This window comes from Peromyscus leucopus, chromosome X (genome assembly GCF_004664715.2).
Source record: "Peromyscus leucopus breed LL Stock chromosome X, UCI_PerLeu_2.1, whole genome shotgun sequence".
NCBI classification, from domain to species: domain Eukaryota; kingdom Metazoa; phylum Chordata; class Mammalia; order Rodentia; family Cricetidae; genus Peromyscus; species Peromyscus leucopus.
Genome location: NC_051083.1, coordinates 126,131,202 through 126,144,475, shown reverse-complemented (window position 1 = coordinate 126,144,475; position 13,274 = coordinate 126,131,202). Strand labels below are relative to the sequence as shown.

At 33.9% G+C, this 13,274-nt stretch overlaps 1 long non-coding RNA gene across 2 annotated transcripts in view; it reads right to left on the bottom strand.

Annotated features, from left to right (window-relative positions):
- Positions 1–4,159: 4,159 nt before the first annotated feature.
- The window catches only part of LOC114686369, a 91,257-nt gene continuing 82,142 nt past the window's right edge, over positions 4,160–13,274 (bottom strand). The window contains exons 3-6 of one of the 2 annotated variants that reach the window (XR_005090009.1): positions 7,773–7,946; positions 6,429–6,532; positions 6,045–6,163; positions 4,160–4,616 (exon numbers count right to left, since the gene is read on the bottom strand). This is a non-coding gene — a long non-coding RNA (uncharacterized LOC114686369). Of the gene's footprint in view, positions 6,164–6,428; positions 6,533–7,772; positions 7,947–13,274 lie in introns of both variants that reach the window. The other variant, XR_005090008.1, reaches the window with a different exon arrangement.

Below are 13,274 nucleotides of genomic sequence, written 5' to 3'. Positions count from 1 at the left end.
TATGTATATAGAAGAGGGCACCAGATCTCATTACATGATTTTGTTTGTTTAACTTTCTGCTCTTTTCTCTTTTTTTTTTTTTTTTTTTTATTTTTGTTTATATTTGTAAAACTCTGTTATATGCTAAGCTTGAATTAGAAAGCATAGATATCTGCATATATGCCTGATAATTTGTATTTTGAATAATCCAATGCATAATTGTCTGAAATCTCTGGAACATTTGATTTCAGATCATCTTGTTTTGCTGAATCAGAAAGGTTTGTATCCACATCGTTTTGCTTAATTCTGATGTTGTCATTCTCTGTCCAGATTCTTGTCTGATGAGCTTAAACACCACATAAAGTCTACAATACTTCCCTTTCCTTGGCTAAACTCAGCATGCATTTTCGAGGGAAAAATATTCAAATCTTGACCAAAATCAAGGAAACAATAAAAATGTATAAACCTCTTAACTGATGAAATTAAGATTCAAAGCTACATAGTACTTCAATAGAAACATGTTCTCTAGAATCTTCTAAATTAGGATCAGTGTCATCTTGAGAAATAAAATGTCTAGAGCTATGTTCTCATTTCAATATGATGTTATTAAACCATATATGAAGGTCAGGTTTAATTGCCATATTGACAGGATCCAGCATAACCTGGGAGGTGGGCCTCTGGGCATAAGTGTAGGAGAGTATCATGATTACATTAATTGTGATTATGGGCAGGATCCTTCCCTGGACTTGGGTTGGTCCTGTACTTCATATAAAGGAGAAAGCTAATTGAACACAAACAATCATTGTTCTCTACTCTGACATGAAAATAATGTGACCAGATACTTCAAGGTCTACTGCTTTGAGTTCCCCTCCAGGATAGCCTATACCTTGAACTGTGAGCTAAAATAAATGCTTTCTCATTTAAGCTGAATGTGTTAGAATAATTTTACAAGATCAACAAGAAGGAAAATTAAGGTGCCAGAAATGTCTATTTTCTTGGCTTTATATTTATATTGTTTTTGCATACACATATAATCTGTAATACACACTGTTGTATATTTTCATAAGAACCCCAATCTGAGATAGAGTCCCTTTTATTGCCATGCTATTTTGTTGTTTTCCTTTGTTACTTCCATAGTTTCTACACATTATTTACATAATTGATTAATCTAGTATATTCAATAATAATTTATGCTATCTGTTTTCCATCTAGATTATGAAATCTTTTAAGGAAGTCTTCTCAATTCATTCAGTGACCCTCAGCTCTTAGCACCATGCCTGTTTCATATTAAGCACTATATAAACAAAAAAGTAACAATAACTAAAGTAACTACTGTAGCCTAAAAGACTTATGAAAGTCTTTTTATAAGAAGTGACATCTTAACTATTAGTACACTTCATATGTAACAGCAAGAAAAGTGGTAAGATCAAAGACTAGTTCTAAACTCTAAAAAAAAATATTCTTAATGATTGATTATTACATGTGATATGTGTGGAAGCACTAGAACAAATTCTGAAAAAGGCTTCCAGAGTAATTGAATATAGGTCACTGTGGTGGTTTGAAAGAAAATGGCCTCCAAAAGGAGCCGAACTATTAGGAGATGTGGCCTTGTTGGAGGAAGCGTGTCACTGTGGGTGCAGGCTTTGAGGCCTTTTGTGTTCAAGTTTTCCTCAGTGTGACAGTCAGTTGACTTGCTGTTGCCTGCAAGATGTAGCACTCTCAGCTCCAGCACCATGTTGCCATGCTCCCTGTCATGATGATAATGGACTGAACCTCTGAAGCTATAAATGATCCCACTCAATTAAATGCTTTCTTTATAAGAGTTGCCATGGTCATGGTACCTCCTCACAGCAATAGTAAATAGTAGCTAAGGCAGTCACAGAGGGTGTCTGTAATACCAAGAAAAGGAAATTTATGTATTATTGCATATTTTATGGGGAAAGATTAAGAATTTTAGAAATTTTTATATAGGGAGTTACAAGGCTTAATTTAATATTAAAAGAATGTCATGCCTAGTATCTGGAGAAAAGGAGGACATCCAGAGGAAGAGAATTCAGCAATGAAGGGAAATTTGAATTACTCAAACGAGTGGTGATGACCTTAAAGTGGGTAATCACAGAGAATGTAAAGAGAGATAAATCAGTTTAGAATTGGAGAAAGACAGAGGTACAATTGACAAAATATTAGGGAGTATTTATTGTATATGAAGAAAAGCTATGGGAATTATCTCAGAATAAGAAGCATGAAAAAATAAAATATTTGAGAACAAATAAATGTTTTTGATTTGGAGGGAGGGCCACATATATAGTTTTTTTACATAGATGTGCCATTAGAAAGCTCAACATTTCCATAAAATAAAAGTAAAACTACATAGGACTACCAATGCTTTCACAACACAACTTTCATTCATCATTCCATGAAAATCATGCTTATTTGCAAAGACTTAGTATTTATTTATTTATTTATTTATTTATTTATTTATTTATTTATTTTGCATGTGTATATGTGTGTACATGATGTCTTTGTGTTCAGAGGACTACTTTCTGGAGCTGGTTCTCTCCTTCCATCATGGGTTCTGGGGATTGAACTTCAGTCATCAGTCTTGTACAGCAAGGGATTTACTTGTTAGGATGAAAGTATAGTAAGTTTCCAGATTTTATTCCAACTGTATGATGTGCCAGTTTAGAAGTAGAAAAAACATTGTGTGGATAATTGGGATAATAATATGGAGAATTAGTCTGAGTATAATGTAAGGCTCTGAGGGAAATGAATGACTTTCAGTGGACTTGAATAAGCCATGGATAATGAGAGTCAATGATGACACTGATAATACTATTAATATATTTGATAAAATATAAAGGTAATAGTCTCCACTTAATGCTCAATATTTAAATAAAAGTTAATGTATTAGTGCTAGGTAGTATGTTCTCATTGGCTTAAAAATCCAAGATACCATCTCAAAATTAAAGAAAAGATATTGGATCAGGGATATTTTTCTTGACTTGGTAGCGAACTAGGGTGGCATTCAAATGGAAAAGGGTTTCAGGTCATAGCTTCAAAGATAGATTAAACAGCAATAAAATAAGCTTCAGGATACACCTAGTGATTTTAGTAAGATCAACATTTGTTTGCTCTTAATAGACCTTTTTCTTCCTTTACTCACTGATGTCAATATATTTCTTAATACCCTGCTACTTTATACCAATATTGTAATATTGGACTATTACATGGGTTCCACAAAGCATACAGATTGTTGTCATAGTACCTGTGAGTGAGAAGGTCTATGAAAGTCATGGCTTAACAATCAGATTTTATAGTGTGGAGAATATTTAGCATAATTTTGAAAATTAATTTACTACTAAACCAATGTACCCCTGGACCATACTATATTGAGAATTAAACCACTGCATTTATTGCTTAACCTTCCATCTCCTCAAAAATGTTATTATAAATTCTGGAGAAACAAGCCGGGTGGTGGTGGCGCGCACCTTTAATCCGAGCACTCGGGAGGCAGAGTTCGAGGCCAGCCTGGGCTACCAAGTGAGTCCCAGGAAAGGCACAAAACTACACAGAGAAATCCTGTCTCGAAAAAACCAAAAAAAAAAAAAAAAGAAAAAAGAAAAATGTGTGTTAGCATATAAATTGAGTAGACCTTGGATCATTGTCTTAGTTAGGGTTTCTATTTCTATGACAAGACACCATGACCACATCAACTCTTATAAAGGTTTTAAATCCTCAGCCTAGCTTAGGCTCATTTCTGGCTAGCTCTTTTAACTTAAATTAACCTGTTTCTCTTATTCTACCCTTTGCCTTGGGACTTTTTAATCCTTATTTCCTTCTGAATATCTTATTTTCATCACTTCACTTGTCTGCTGGCTGGTGGCTGCCTGTCTGGCTCCAGGCATCTCCCTTGTTCTCTCCTCTCTTTTTCTCTTCTTGTTCTTCTGCAGTGTAGATTTCTCCTCCTATTTATTCTCTCCAACTGTCAGCCTCACCTATCCCTCTTTTGCCTAGCTATTGGCCATTCATCTTTTTATTAGAATAATCAGGTGCCTTAGGCAGGCAAGCTGAAACAAATGCAACACATCTCATAATTAAATAAATGCAGCATAAACAAGTGCAACAATTCTTACATCATTAAACAAATGTAGTATAAAAATATAACACACTTTTACACAGTTAAAGGAATATTCCACAGCATAAACAAATGTAACACATCTTTGCCTAGTTAAAACAATATTCTATAATACATACCACTGTTACTGCTCACCAAAATCCTATTATTCTCTGCAAAAGGACACTCACCCTAATCTTGAAGGACACCTTGAAAGGTGGTCTTTCCTTAAATTTACAAGAAGCTTAAGATAAGCACCATGTAACTCTATATCATTAGTACTATATATACAATCTCTTTGCTTCCATGATTTAAATGAGCATTCTCCATAGCCTTTCTCCCAAAAGTGGTAGTATTGGGAAACAAGTCTCTAAGAGTTGCTTGCTTTGGTATTTTGAGGCATGCTCTCAGAAAGGATGGTGATGAGCTCTCTTTCTGATTGTTGCCTCAAATTTTGATTCTGTGTTTCTTGAACATCTTGGGTAAATGGAGATCAGTAGTCTTTATATTCTCTGTAGTAACTCTTTTGAAAGAACAAAGACATGTCAGTTGAGTAGATGATAGTTTCTCTGATTACTTGCTCAAAATGTGATCCTGTGTTTCTGGCTTTGGGCTCATACTGATATGTGATGTCCCACCTTTGACAGAATCCCAAACCCCTGAGGCCCACTTGATCCTCTGTCTATACTTTATTGATACTATTCCATGTCATGTATTTTGGTACAAAATTGATGAATACAATATTCAACATGATGAAATTTGCCTAATTCCACCTTTCAGGTAAGCTTATTTTATTCCAAATGAAAGTGTTATTAGGAATACAGAAAAAGATTTGACGTTCTCTTGAATATTAGGATATCTTACCAATAAGACAAAAATCTTACTATGTAGCTCTTGTTGGTCTTTAATTCATTATTAGCTTCCTTCTTTAGTGTTAAAAGTACTAGGATTATAAGCATGTAGCACCAAACTCATCTGCCTTAAATATTACCACTGTACAACTGAGAGACATTTCATTACTCACAAAGTAGCTGAGAATCAATGACATGTAATGCTTATTAAGCAGCTCTTAACATGCATGGGTACAAGCTTACAACAAAATCAACTAACAGTTGGTTCTATCTTTGAAACATGCTTTGGTGCCAAGCACATGAAGTTTTAATTACAATCACTTTGCAATATTCATGGTTATTGAACTTCTTTATCCCCATACAGAAACAAGATAAAAAGTTCTTTTGAAATCTGATGACAAAAAACACTTGATACCAACAATACACAGTTGTTTAATGCCTAATTAATTACTCATAGGAAATAGTCATTTTGTCCTGGATTAGTTATTATGCTCAGTGCCACAGAACAATAAAAAATGTGTTCTGCCTTGAGTTTTTATTTTTATGAGAGTTTGTCAACATGCATGAAGACAACATTGATTACTATAATGATTATTGTAGGAATCAGCATGTCTCATGCAAGACAATGAAAACTTTGGAGTTTCTCAACTTTTCAAGATTATCTTTACTTAACATTCCTTGAGTCACATACATTTTACTATATCAATACTGGACTCCAGAAGCTTAAGCTCAGAGCCATAATTTCCATGGATTTTTACTTCTGTGCATTCAGTTATTTGTTCATTAAACAAAAGTATATTGAATGATGCCATATGCTATTTTTTAAAAGATAAAAGATAAAAATATTACTGGGAAAAATAAATCATAACATTTACTATCAAAGATTTTACATGTTAGAAGCCAAGTTACCCATGTACACAAGTATGACACAAACTAAAATGTTAGATGTGTAAAGAAAAAAGGTTAAAATATATTTGAAGTAGTATTGAAGAATTCTTTCAGTGTTCAACACATTTGCAAAACTGGGAAGAAGACCATCTAAACATTCACTCCAATCCAATGAACCCATTTTAACAATATTTATTTACTATGAATCATACCTTTCTGTGGTGACCTTGGGTGTCTGTGCTTGCCAATGTGCTAAATCACTACAGCCACTTTTTCTGTCTATTATGAGCTCTGACCTGTGTGGTTCATGTTCTGGTTTAGCATTGATGACCTACAGAGAAAGAAGCACTCAATTCCATCACAAATCTTTATCTTCATTGCTGGAGTATAATTGCTTTTTTGCTGATAGCTTTATAATACTCCACAACATAATTTTAAAAAGGAAAATATACATCATGATACACATAGACCTGTATTCACACACATGCACACACATGCTCACAAACTTGTGTGCGCGCACACACACACACACACACACACACACACACACACACACTTTTTTGTAATTCTCAGTGTACCAATCAAAGATTACCTACCTCACAAAAAAATATACTTAAAAATCTTACATTCTCGGGCCAAATTCCAGACCCATGAAAGTAAAATTGCTGGTGTAGAACCCACACATTTTCTCCACAGAGACCTGTTATAATGTAAAGTTTGCAAATGTTAATTCTAGAGATATCTAATTTATCAAAGCCAGTTCATTTCATATCTTTGCTTCCTACTTTGATTCGGACTTCAAAAATATCTATTTATTCACTCACTTGTGAATAAGGCTGACAATACTTCTAGGTTCATACATTTATATTCTCTTAGAATTCTAATGGTAAAAGTATATAAGCTGTAGAAAGTATAGTCTTAACATTTTATTGAAAAATACAATCAGTAAATAACACGTCTCAATGTATGACTCAATAATGTTTTACATATTTATGTACCTGTAACCAACAATTAGCTCAACAGACAGAGTACTCCTGGCACCCTAGAAGGTTGCCTCATGTACCCTCTCAGTCACCCCTATCTCCTCTAAACGTTTGCAAAAGCAATCCATACTCTGATTTATATATATGTTAAGAAGTGCTACTAACCACTGAGCCCTCTTCAGTCCTAACACCATGTATTATAATAGCTTTGTTCCTCTTCTTGCGATAGACTGGTGTATTTTATAAATTTACAATTATTTACACATTTTATTGTTGATATACAACTGGTTTATTTCAGTGTGTAGCTATCTGAATAAAACTGTCATGAATAAATATGTTAAATTTGTTGATTATATCTTTTGGTAGACCATAGAAATATATAATCATTTCTATTTGACATGTGCTCAGGATATGATTGCTGGGTCACAAGATATAGGTTTACTGCCAAACTAATTTCTAAAGAGTCTCAACTACTTTGCATAAGCACCAGGAACATATGGCAGTTCTAATCATTCTACATTCCTGCCAATAATTATTATTGCTACTTATTTTAATTTTAACTATTCAAGTAGGTATATAACAGTATCTTATTGCAGCTTTACTTTTAATTTTGATAATAAGTAATAATATTGTATATATCTATATGTACTTACTGTTTGCCTATTCTGTTTTATGGAGTGCCTGTTCAAAAATTCTGTCCATTTTATTGAGCTATTTGCATTCATTACTGATTTTTATGAATTCTTTATACATGTTGTATTCTTTATCTAATATGTGCTTTATATATTCCTTTTCCAATCTGTAGCTTGCCTTTCTACTCTCTTAAATATAGTTCTTGTTGAAAAAAAATATAGTAAATTTATTTGGATCAAATTTTATTAATCTTCCAATTAATGGTTGGCCCATTTATTGTTCTATTTAGAAAATGTTTGTTATGATGTTGAGCAGATGTCTTACCTATTAAAGAGTGATTAGTGCTCTTCCAATGAGCCAGTGTTTGTTTCTCAGCAGCCACATTCAGTGGCTTACAACTTCCACAAATTCCAAGGTGATCCAATGTCCTTTTTGGCTTCCTTGGACACGCTCATGAATGTGGTGCACATAATCTCACACAGGCATACACACATACACCTAAATAAAAACAAATAAATTGTGTTTTGTTTGTTTGCATTTAAAAAATTTTGAGAATTTATACCTGAACACTTTACATCATTTTTACTTTTCTCCATTATAATTCCTCCCATGAACCTCAACTATCTGTCACATTTATGACCTCTCCTTCTTTATTATTTTACATAAACATACACACCCATGAACATGAATGTGCATAAGTGTATATATAAATACAACCTGCAGAGGCCATTTTGTTTGTGTGTGTGTGTATATATATATATATATATATATATATATATATATATATATATATATATAGCTGACCACATGGTATTAGATAACCAATTAACGAACTCATCACTGAGGAAGACTGTTCCTCTGTCAGCCACCATTAATCGCCAGTATCTCTTCAACTAGATGTTTGGCACTGTGAAATTATCCTATCCATATTGGCCTGTCAACTGGTGTCATTGTTCTGGCCTTGTATAGGCATGCATATTGTTAAGATTTCATGAGTGTAGTTTCCCCTAGAATATATAGAAGACACTGTGTTACAGTATGTGTCCTGATCATCTGACTTTTATAAATTTCCCACTCCTTCTTCCATAATGTTACTTCAACTTTAGGTATAGAGGTTGTGTTGTAGACATATAAATTGGGGGTTGAGAACTCTATTGTCAATTCTTCTCTGCATTTTAACCAGTTGTAGCTTTCTGTAATGGTCACAATCTGTTGCAAAAAGAAACTTCCTGATTATGGGTAAAAGCTATACTTATGCATGCATATTAGGCTAAGCATTTAGATTGCAGTTAGAAATTACACTAGTTTTAGAATATGGCAGTAGTATATTCTACTCTAGGGTCCATGACTTCACTATCCACAAGTAGTTGTTAAAATTTAGACTACTAGCCATGAATTTCTTCTTATTGACCAGACTTTAAGTCCAATTAGATTGTTGATTAATCCAAGATTTAAATGACACCATTGTACCCTTGTGGTTATCATGTGATCCTGGTCATTGCTGAGGCTTTACATCTGGGTAGGACTTATAATTGCTTGATACTAATATGCTTCACTCTATTTTTACTGCCTATTCTGAATTTTTCTAGAATACCAGAAAAGATCTGATTTTGTGAATCTTCTGATTATCTTAGTCTCAGTTCCTTAACTTACTTGCTAGCTACCTAGACAGGTTGTGTTGTTGTAAAAGTAACAATTCCCCAAATTATATTTTAGTTATTTCCTTTATTTTTGAGATTATAATATGATTATATCATTTCTCTCTTCCTATTCCTCTATCCAAATCTTCCCATATACTACTCTGTGTAACTTAGGGTTTTAGTTGCTGTGATGAAACACAATTAAGGAAAGCAATTTGTGAAGGAAAGTGCTTATTTCACTTATTCTTCCATATCACAGTTTGTCATCAAATGCAGTCAGGTCAGAAACTCAAAAAGGCAGAGACCTGGAGGCAGGAACTGATTCAGAGGTCATGGAGGAGTGTTGATTATTAGTTTGCATCTCATGTCTTTCTCAGACTGCTATTTTATACCATCAAAGACCACCAGTCCAGGGTTGGTACCATTTACCTTGTACTTGGCTCTCCAACATCAGTCAGTAAGTAATTAAGAGAATGCCCTAAAGTTTTACCTACAGCCTGAAGTTATAGAAGCATTTTCTCAATTGAGATTCCCTTCTCTCAGATGACTCTACCTTATGTCAAGGTAGTATAAAACTAGGTAGCACACCCTCCATTATATAAGAGGTGAATCCCAATCAGTCTGAATGAAGTTACTTAAATGAGTGTTCAGATCTGACCATTGGTATTAGGTAACCAATTGGTACTCTCTTCTCTGGGAAAGACTAATTGCCCTGCTCTTAACAATCCCTCCATTGTCTGTAGTTCTTCGTGTCTGGCTGAAGCCTCTCCAAAGGAATCAACATCCTACTCCAAAGATACTCAGCAATGGTGGATGTTGCTCTATTCACAATAGCAGGAAATGTAAACAACATAAACATCTTTCAAGTGATGAATTGACAATAAAATGAGACACATATAAACTGAAATACTAGTCAGCTGTAAAGAGAAATGAAATCATGACATGTTTAGGTAAATAGTTGGGACTAGAACTATCATATTGAGTGAAGTGACTCAGACCCAGAAAGACAAACATTACCTATATTCTCTTTCATCAGAGATTCAAAGCAATAGAGAGGCATATATCAAAGTACAAGTGATCTAGTGGGGGAAATGAGAAAACTGGAAAGGGGCTCTAATTAGTGAATGGGGAAGGTATAAATACAATATAAGGTCTAGGGTAAAATAACAGTAAAAAAGTCTGAAAAAATCATGAGGAATCATACAATTAAAAATACATACAATACATGTAAGTTGGTATATAAATATACACACATGGTTTTAATTAAATTTTACCATTTGGACTGACAATGCTCCCTCCAAGATATATATATAATCATCATATAACAAAAACATTACCAGCATGAGAAATCCTTTTCTGAGTTGTTGGTCAGGATTGGAGAAGAGACTCCCAAAACATTTCAGGCTACTGCTATTGCCCTTGGTTTCCCCTACCTCATAAGTAGATTGTTAATCCCTATTACTGAAGCTACCATGCAAATCAGATCCAGAGCCTAGAGGCCCTTGAGCTGGAACTGATTTGAAAACCTCTTCTCTATGAGGGAGGGAATACTATAATCAACATATATTGTGTGAATTTTCAATAAAAAGTCAAAAAAAAATTAAAACTCCTCTATGAGGAGGTGTAAAGAAGAGAAGCAACCGGAAGTCCTACCCAGCTATGATCCTTCCTATTAACTACAGCAAAGATCAGTATGGCACAATAAGCCTAAAGCTGTAGTAGTGGCATGTTTACCTTAGTAGTAACAAAAAGCTCTCTAATTGTACTTAAAAAACCATTCAACAAGAGAGAAAGCATGTCTAGTACAGGAAACATAGCCAACAACCCAATACTACTGAGGTCATGGACCTTGAAAGAAAACCAGAAACTACTATTTATTAAACCAGTGCCTATCCTAAACACATTCTAAACATTTCTCTTTATAACTGCAAATAAGTTTAGTCCTCACCCTGTACTAAGGAAAGTTAATTTTTAAGAGAAGGGGGTTTTACAGAAACCCACAACCAGTCAAAATGTAGTTATGGGTCCAGTCCCAAAAGATATATCTACAATACTCCTGCACATAAGACTCAGGGATGACAGTAAAAGAGGGGGCAGGAAGACTGTAAGAGCCAGAGGAATAAGGAGATTGCTGGGAGATTGTGTATCCTAGAAATGCCAAAAGCTATATCCATAAAGTCTCACCAACATTATGGCCTATATATAAGCTAAACAAAAACAATAGATATGTTAAAATGTATAGAGTAAAGGCAAGGTGGTCTCAAACCTACACATGTACACACACTCAAAAATTAACTATAAGCAACCAAAGAATCCTGAAAGCATATTGCATTTCTGTATCATTAATTATAAGTCATCACTAAAAGAAACTTTAGCTCCAATATAAAATCACATTTTCAAGAAGCATACTGTCATTTCTCTAAAAGATTAAATAATTCTGCAGATATTGATATCACAACATCTTTCATATTTTAAGGTGGAAATCGACGATCTACTAGGTTCACAAAAGCACCTTCAGAATATCATTACTCCATATTTCACTTTTAAAAACATATTGCCCCTTTTGAGGATGATGTCTTTTGCCTAGATCAATTTTTCTTTCTTCTTGTCACATTCCCAAGTAATATATTAAAGCCTTGTTTTCAGGCTCTATATTTACCTTAAGGCTTTGAATTATCCTATGCAATTTTGGTGCCAATTTGGATAGTCTTTTCAGTACTATGATGTTTCATTTTCTTGGTTTCCTGTGCATTTCTTCTACTGTCTCCTTCAACCAACATATAGAATCAAATATCATGAACAGTATTCAGAAGTAGACAACCTTTAAGTCATTCCAGTTGTCAACAACACTTTCAGTTTTCTCCTTTATTCTTTCTATCCATGGGCTTTAATCCATGGGAACTTCAAATCTTAATATATACCTCAAAGTCTTATTTCTATTAGTCCTATCCTTCATTTTTAAAGGCTATGTGGACTATCATTTTAACTCTATTTTAATCTAACCTTCATTACATAATTCTGGAAATCTCCCATTCTTTTATAAGGAAACTTGCAAATACATCCAGAGACAGCACAATCACACTGCAGGAAAATTATAAGCTAAAAACAAATTTCATGAAGTGAATGAGTACATATAACAAACCAAGCAGAACTGTCTTCATATGCAAGACAGCATAAATGGAGAGCATGAGTTTTTAAGGAAGATCTGGTTTTAAAACCCAAATTAAGCTCTTTGTATTTGTGATCTAAATTCACTTATTAATTCTCTCTGTGCCTCTATTACCTCTTACAGTTTGTATCTATAATAAATAATCCCTGTCTCATTAATGATTATTTGTTCTACTATTGGATTTTAAATTTGTAAAATCTTCAAATCATTTCTTTTCTACCAACAAACTTACTATTTTCAGTTATATTTTTTCTTAGTAATATCATATAGAGCACCTATTGAACTACTGTTCTATTCTATTCTATTCTATTCTATTCTATTCTATTCTATTCTATTCTATTCTATTCTATTCTTGTCACATACTTTTAAAAATATCCTATTCTTAGACAAGCATGTTTTACTCCCCTGCTTTTGTCACCAAACAGAAAAGCAACAACAAAATTTGGGTGATGGTAATAGTCCATAGATAATCATTGTGCTCTCAACTTATTCTCTAATGTTAAATAATGATTCTACTAAGGTTGCAATGATCAAATTCATATCCTTTATACTTCTGTGGATAATGGATTGATAAATAAAGTACTGATTGGCCAGTAGCCAGGCAGGCAGTATAGGCAGGACAAGAAGAGAGAAGAATTCTGGGAAGTGGAAGGCTGAGGCAAGAGACGCTGCCAGCCGCCATGAGGAGAAGCATGTTGTAAGATACCAGTAAGCCACAAGTCACATGATAACTTATAGATTAATAGAAATGGGTTAATTTAAGATATAAGAACTAGATAATAAGAAACCTGCCATGGCCATACAGTTTATAAGTAATATAAGTCTCTGTGTGTTTGCTTGGGTTCAAGCAGCTGCAGGACTGGCAGGTGAGAGAGATTTGTCTTCACTGTGGGCCAGGCAAGACCAGGAAAACTTCAGTTACAACATTCCAATGTCCATAGTCATTTTGCCTCATTTCTTCCAGGTAGATTTGAAGAGGCATACCTTCTCCAATCTAATAAAGATTGCTCATATTGT